The sequence below is a fragment of the Limulus polyphemus genome, unplaced genomic scaffold (assembly GCF_000517525.1).
Source record: "Limulus polyphemus unplaced genomic scaffold, Limulus_polyphemus-2.1.2 Scaffold25, whole genome shotgun sequence".
NCBI lineage: Eukaryota > Metazoa > Arthropoda > Merostomata > Xiphosura > Limulidae > Limulus > Limulus polyphemus.
Window position 1 is genome coordinate 1053451 of NW_013665635.1, and position 8542 is coordinate 1061992.

At 34.9% G+C, this 8542-nt stretch overlaps 1 protein-coding gene across 1 annotated transcript in view; it reads right to left on the minus strand.

Annotated features, from left to right (window-relative positions):
- The window catches only part of LOC106459004 (dystrophin-like), a 271702-nt gene that overhangs the window by 208786 nt on the left and 54374 nt on the right, over window positions 1–8542 (minus strand). The window lies entirely within an intron of this gene.

The window sequence follows — 8542 nt, forward strand, 5'->3', positions numbered from 1 at the left end:
CAATAAACAAGTTGTCACATTCATCTGGCGTAGTTCGGAAACAGTTAGGTAACTGAAACCAAAAGTATGTATATATATATATATATATATATTGGGTAAGATATCCCTATTTACAAGATACCCCCCCCCCCTCCCAGGTAACATCTAGAGCACACCTGTGGCAGAGCGGTATGTCTGCGAACTTACAACGCTAGAAACCGGGTTTCGATACCTGTGGTGGGCATAGCACAAATAGCCCATTATGTAGCTTTGTACTTGATTACAAACAAACGTTATTTTTTATCAAGTTAATGACTTAAATATATACACAGTGTTTATAGTTATTTTGTATTGTTAAGATGTGTTTTGTTTTATGAATTTATGAATGGCACCTGAGCCCGCCAAACTTACACAACACGAAATAAATCTTAATATTGTTTCTCGCACAATGATGAATGTCGCATGGTATGTTTGATTCTGGTTTTAGATATTTCTGTTTAGAAGTATATTACTTGGACAATATATCCATGGATAATGTATCTGAAGCAATTAACCGAATAATATTTATATATAAACTCAATGGAAAAGCACCACGCTCGTAGCTAAGAGGGGGAGGAGGTTCGCCTGAACTCCCACCAGTTATGAAAGGTCAGCCAATTTGGTCAAACTAACGTAGAATCAGAATGAATCTAACTATTCAGCTATGACTGTCCTACCTGTAATACTCTGGCTACGCTCCTGATCACTCTGTAAGTTTGACAAAACATGTCCCAATGTACATACATTATCACATACTTCTTTTAAGTTATTGAACAGTTTGTTTGTTTGTTTTTGAATTTTGCGCAAAGCTACACGAGGGCTGCCTGCACTAACCGTCCCTAATTTAGCAGTGAAAGACTAGAAGGAACCCACTGCCAACTGTTGGGCTACTCTTTTACCAACGAATAATGGGATTGACGGCTACATTATAACGCTCCCACGGCTGAAAGGGCGAGCATGTTTGGTGGGACGAGGATTCAAATCTGCGACTCTCAGATTGCGAGTCAAGCACCCTAACCACGTGGCCATGCCGGGCAGGTATTGAAGATAAACAATACAATATTTGTTTGTATCGCCTAGATGTTTTTGTGTAAGTTTCTGTATGGAAATTAAGCCACAAATATTTCTTGATATCAATGTATGTGATGTTCATGATGTCTAGTCATCACTAGATAGCACTTCAGTAGCTCTGATGACTCATGATTTATGCAAATTTAAATCCATTGAACGATATGCAAAGTGTTTTTGTCTTAATCACACTTTCTGTTTTATGAAAGCTTCCTTTTCGTAAACAAATATTTAATATCCTTTCAAAAGATTTAAAAAAAATCAGTTTTTATCAAAATGAAATTGTGAATTTTTTAAAGTATTTTTCTGTGAAAAATTTTCTCTGTTTCAAAAGAAGAAACATGCCTTACGTTCATCACCTGAAAAGAGTGAGGAATTACTTCAGAAACTCTGATTTGCTCAAGGTCAGGGGTCATTAGGCGCGACCAATCGCATGATATATAAAGAAGAAATAAAGTTTTTGGTGAGGCTATTAATTATTTTGATAAAAGTAAAGTAAACTTTAAAAGTTATAACTACGTAATTTGTTTAGCAAAGTTTAGTAGAGGGTAGCCATCATCGCTGCAACTTGCTACTGCGCACGCTCGATCTGTAACGGTCGTTTTTTTTGTTTTGTTTTTTTTATTCGTGTAAGAAATAATTATAGAGGGAAACGTTGCGGTACGTTGTTTAGTCAGCCGTTTCGAGCTGTTATCCATATGTGTGTATAATAAACGTGTAGCTTGTTGGGAGATAATCATCCAATATTTTAGCTACAGTCATTTTAAAATACCTAATTATAATTGACCAATTCGTTACGATTAGTTTTTTTCTCGGTTAAATAAAATAAGCGCAGCTCCGTTTTTCTGTTCAACGAAACCAGAAACACCATGAAAAACATAATGATGAACAATTAAGAAGAACCAGTCAAGAACGAACTAGGAACACCTGCAACATGCAAATAGAAGTTAGCTACCAAATCAAGTTTGTTCACATGTGTCTCAAGTAGGTCAAGTGATCTGACTGAGATTCACAACAGAAGAAAAATATTCCTCAGGAGATAATTGAAAAACCTGAAATATTACGGTACAGTTAACACAAAAGAAGGTTTTAATGAGTCTAAAAAGTACTATTTTCGCGAATACAGTCTATGTCTACTGTAATATTCCACACAAAATAATGTTTCAAGGTACACGACAAAGTTAAATTATACGTACATGGTTTACTATAACGGCTTAAGTTTACGATAGAGTATTAAATAAATGTATGTAAAATTGTACACAAACATTACTGAACGTTAAACTTTAAGACGTAATAAACAAAGATGAAGTGTTTGTACATAATATTATTTCAAGTTATCTCCACGATACATCCAAGTTAAAATAGATACTATAACACATAGCGATTGTAACGATGAAGTAACTAAACTCTACATTATATAGTTAGTTACGTTCTTGATAAGCGCAAAACCTTTCTTTTTTTTTACTACTAACTACAGGTGTAGTAGTTGTAGTTATTAACAAAGTGCCTTACTAACAACAACTGTTAGCGATTTAGCCCTTTAGCACACAAACACTTACTTGTAGTGTGAGGGATGGCAAGTTCAAGTGCTGCTCGAAGGAGACGGTAAAAAAGGATTATCAAAAGGACGTTTAAAGACCTAAATTTGTAGTTATCAACCCTACAATGTCCTACCTGTTTATATACCGCTAAGGTGATTCTATACATTTTTTGCCTATGACAAAACTCAATGTAAATAATCGTTCATTTTCTAAGTAAATTATATAAGGAAGTTCAGCAGTAACTGTCGTAAGCAGTAAGCCGTCTCCAACCATTATTCAGCAGTAACTGTCGTAAGCAGTAAGCCGTCTCCAACCATTATTCAGCAGTAACTGTCGTAAGCAGTAAGCCGTCTCCAACCATTATTCAGCAGTAACTGTCATAAGCAGTAAGCCGTCTCCAACCATTATTCAGCAGTAACTGTCGTAAGCAGTAAGCCGTCTCCAACCATTATTCAGCAGTAACTGTCGTAAGCAGTAAGCCGTCTCCAACCATTATTCAGCAGTAACCGTTAGACGATATTGATGCTATTTTTATTTATTCTGTTTCTGTTTTTTTTGTGTGTTTGATTCGCATGTCATTAGAGAACCTGTAAACCAACAAAAGTCATGGACCCAAGAACAATTTGGTACATAAGTAGTTGAGATAAGTGCGTTTAAAACGCCAGAGGTATTCACCGGTAATTTTAAGGTTAATCAAGCACTAAAACGGGCTATGACTGTCCCTCATCGACAAGAAACAAACACCAGCTTAATAAAACTAGCATGTCTGTTTGTTTGTTTTATATACTCCAGGAATAACTGACCCATTCAGAGTGTACGTAACATGTAATACACGGCCAATCACCTGGGAGCATTCAACGTAGACGTCAAAAATACAAAAGGAGCACATTTCATGCATAGAATAATAACAAGTCCTCTACAACAACAGGATGATATTCTCAAATAAGCAAACGGATCAAGCTAAGTTAAAAACCCGTTCAAGGAAAAATGCCACTGACCCTAAATTCATGGACGAGAATTGCATTTAATTTTCAAATTCGTCAAACAACTACGTGGAAACACTGATACCTTCTCAGTGCGCGCTTGATTTGTTGTGTGTTTTGCTGTTTCATCAATATCGTAGTAATTTGATCCCAAGGATATTTAGATGTTCATAAGCCGTTACAAATTTTCAATAATAATGTAGTACAGACAGCATACTAGTACAGTATATTTACATTTCACAACAGTGACATGGCACGGAAGAACATTGTTTTATTTAAATTCCCTTTGACCCAAATCTGGAAATATACTGGAAACTGAACCGATTTTATTTCCTGCTGCCTTTCCTGCAATTCTAGTAATTCGTTAATTAGTTTATATATATATATATATATATAAAAGCAATTTTATTTCGCAAAAACATTAAAAATAAAATTTTGGTATGGAAAGAATTTAGATTTAACATATGAGGGGGTACTTCGTATCTAAGGAGTAAAACAAATCGTTTAATTTCGGCTTCAAACTACATTGTTGATAATATATTACATTGTTAAAACCACCATATGTGACTACATTTTTTTTTCAAGTGTTAATTAACAGCCAAAGTTAACAACATTTATTTTAGAGCATGCATTGCATATCTTGTAGGCCTGGTGGTTAGGATGCTCGACTCGCAACTTGAGGGCCGCGGGTTCGAATCTCCGTCACACCGAACATGCTCACTCTTTCAGCTGAGGGACGTTATAACGTTACGATCAATCCCACTATTCGTTGGTAAAAAGTAGCCCAAGAATTGGTGGTGGGTAGTGTTGTCTAGTTGCCTTCCCTCTAGTCTATTATTGCTGAATTAGGGACGGCTAGCGCAGATAGCCTCGTGTAGTTAGGTATCAGAGATTTCGGGTTGTAACCCAGTGTTACAACTGTCAACGATATGGACAAGTTGCTGCAGCGTGTAAATCTCCCCCACGATGGGTGTGTGGGCTGTAGTGGAGACAATAACTCGGAATTCCCACATGTCGTAACCGCCACCAGCAACACACAGCTAATTATAATGGATGTCCCAGATATATGGACATCAAAACTAGAACCTATCAATATACACAATAACTCAAACATACTGAAATCCGGAAATAAACACTAACAGGAAAACACCACTCTTACTAACACCAGTAACACACAATACAGACAACCACATACACTTACGCATAGGCAGCACGATAACGACTACTAAATCAAGAAATGTTAATGCCAACAAAACAAATCCAGAAACACCCTAACAGTTCAAATGTATAACAGGCGGCTTCACACTTTTAATAGGAATAGCTAAACAACAACAACTAATACCTGTTATTCCACACATCATACTCTTGAGCCCAAATACCACACAATCAATTAACAAAACATCTAAAACCAAGTGAAAAATCACCCCATCCTAGAGCTTCACGTACACTGGCTATAGGATAACATTCATGGACATGGCCCTGGAAAGGAAAGGATAAATAGAAAATAACATAGAAAGACTATAAATTAAAATAACAGACCGAAACGGCAGTATCTACGCCACTATATCCTAATGTGAGACGGCTACGTAATTGCCGAAACGGCAGTATCTACGCCACTATATCCTAATGTGAGACGGCTACGTAATATCTTATTCAGTTCCTTACTCATATATGAAAATAGTAACGACCTTCAAATTTATTTAAGACAGAATGTTCTTCACCTAGGACTAAATTATAACTTGGCATATAATTACAGCTGAAATCAATCTAATATTTTATCAGAAACTTCCAATAATTTCAAGTACGGGAAGTTAAATTTAGAGTTGATTGTATTTCTGGTTCTTAATGTTTATTTATAATTAAGCATAAAGCCACACAATTGGCTATCCGTGCTCTGCCCGCCACTGGTATCGAAACCCGGTTTCTAGCGTTGTAAGTCCGCAGACATGCCACTGGGGGTACTAAATGTGGAGTTTACTATAACTGCAATAAATTGGGAATTTAATGAACTTGCAGATCGAGATATAAAGATAATCAATCTAATATTTTATCAAACATATCTAATACGGGTAAGTAACTCAACCCACTCATCCTTTTCTGAGCAGCGTAGGAATAATTGTTCACACGCTCACATGATGTGTGGAATCCCATTTTTCTCATACCTTGTATTACTTATCATATTTCTTCACAGATCGCTTTCCCATTTTATATACGTGAAATACACAACAGTGATAAGATATTAGTGACTCGGAAGATGGAAAACAGAAATTAGTACCACTGGAATCCCATTCTGATCAATTTTGGTTGACAAGTAACTGCCAAAATTTTGTTCATATACCTTATCTAAAAATGAAGGATGAAAAAAACATGAATTCAAATACCATAGTCATGACTGGTGTCGTAAGTTGAGGTGTCTGAACTCAAGAAGCTTTCAAGACAAAACAAAAAGAGAGAGAGAGAGAAAAAAGTATTTTGATAAGCTAATTATCGTTTTTTGCAACTTTGAGATGACTAACAGAGCAAACATATATAGTTAAGGATAAGCGCATAGGAGGTGGGGTGGCAGCGATGAGTGAGGGCGAAACCCCAAAAGTTCGTAACGATAAGTGTGTGAAATTCCTCCGAAAAAAATGTTACTGTTCTTTTCCCAAGCACCAATCGACTGGAAAACGCTAACTCCATAATGATCATAAGTAGACACTGCCCAGTGGCGACCCCTAGACATGAGCTCTAACATTCTGGTTTAGTACATTGCAACCACGTGATTATTACAATGGACTTGCGTCTGACTGGTATGTTTTGGGCATCTGCATTAACTCAACGAAATACACTATGTTTCGTGTATAATAGGACGTCTTCATGAATTTATCGAAATACACTATGTTTCGTATATAATAGGACGTCTTCATGAATTCATCGAAATACATTATGTTTCATGTCTTTTATTTTTCAGGAGCGCCTAGAAAAAACTGTTATTATTTAGAATGTGAACTTGAAATTACTGTTGATACTTTACAGGGAGTTTACTATTACTGTAAATATTAAAACTAGATATTTACTGCAGATACTTTACAGGGAGTTTACTATTACTGTAAATATTAAAACTAGATATTTACTGCAGATACTTTACAGGGAGTTTACTATTACTGTAAATATTAAAACTAGATATTTACTGCAGATACTTTACAGGGAGTTTACTATTACTGTAAATATTAAAACTAGATATTTACTGCAGATACTTTACAGGGAGTTTACTATTACTGTAAATATTAAAACTAGATGTTTGTTATTACTATAGATATTTAAATTGGATATATATTATTACTGTAAAAACTTAAAGCGGATGTTTACTATTACTGTAGATATTTAAATTGGATGTATATTATTACTGTAGAAACTTAAAGCGGATGTTTACTATTACTGTAGATATTTAAAGTGGATGTATATTATTACTGTAGATACTAAAAGATGGGTGTTTATTACTAATACAGATACTGAAACAGGGAGTTTGCTGTTAACATTATACTTAAAATACTGGGGTTAGTGTTATTACTGTTCACACAGAACTTGGAGTTTACTATTAATAACTATACTAAAAGACAGGGCTTAGTATAAACTGCAGATAATATGCTAAGTGTTTATCATTACTCTAGGTACTTAAGTGACGATCTACTCTTATTACAGAGAAAAAACACTACATACCTCTAGGTACTTAAGTGATGATCTGCTCTTATTACAGAGAAAAAACACAATATATAATTCTAAGTACTTAAATGATGATCTGCTCTTATTACAGGGAAAACACACTATATACCTCTAGGTACTTAAGTGATCTGCTCTTATTACAGGGAAAACACACTATATACCTCTAGGTACTTAAGTGATCTGCTCTTATTACAGGGAAAGCACACTATATACCTCTAGGTACTTAAGTGATGATCTGCTCTTATTACAGGGAAAACACACTATATACCTCTAGGTACTTAAGTGATGATCTGCTCCTATTACAGGGAAAACACACTATATACCTCTAGGTACTTAAGTGATGATCTGCTCTTATTACAGGGAAAACACACTATATACCTTTAGGTGCTCCTCAGTTTGATAAACCTAGCAAAACAACTAATAATAAAATAAATGTTGAACTCCTGTAGTAAAACTGCAAGTTAATTGTTTGATAACTTTATTATTATTTCATAGTAAATAATAAAAAGTACAGAAGAAAGAGACACCATAATATAGCCACATTATGATTTCAACATGATACACATTATGATTTCAACATGATATTAGAAACAGTAATACACTCTCAGATGAACAAAGCTTGCCACACGTTATACGATTTAATATTTGCCACAAAAGTACACTGAAAGGTACGTTTATGTTTGTTTCACCACAGAGAAAAGACCAACCACACTGTTCAAATAAAATGTGTATACAAGCTACAGTTCGGAAGAAACCTTCAAGCGGAACATTGATATACAACCCCCAGTGTCTCAACGGTAAGTATGGAGGCTTACAATACTAGAATAATTCGGTGTTGGATTCTCGAGGCGGATAAAGAGCAGTTAGCTTATTGTACAGCTTTGCCCTAAAACACGAAGAACAAACTGGAAAATGAAATGACGCAAATTCTATAAAATAAGAAAGAGATAATTTTCGAACAGAAACTACTGTTTATATTCTATTCCAACTCAAAACTCTTCAATACTGTTTATATTCTATTCCAACTCAAAACTCTTCAATACTGTTTATATTCTATTCCAATCCAAAACTCTTCAATACTGTTTATATTCTATTCCAACTCAAAACTCTTCAATACTGTTTATATTCTATTCCAATCCAAAACTCTTCAATACTGTTTATATTCTATTCCAATCCAAAACTCTTCAATACTGTTTATATTCTATTCCAATCCAAAACTCTTCAATA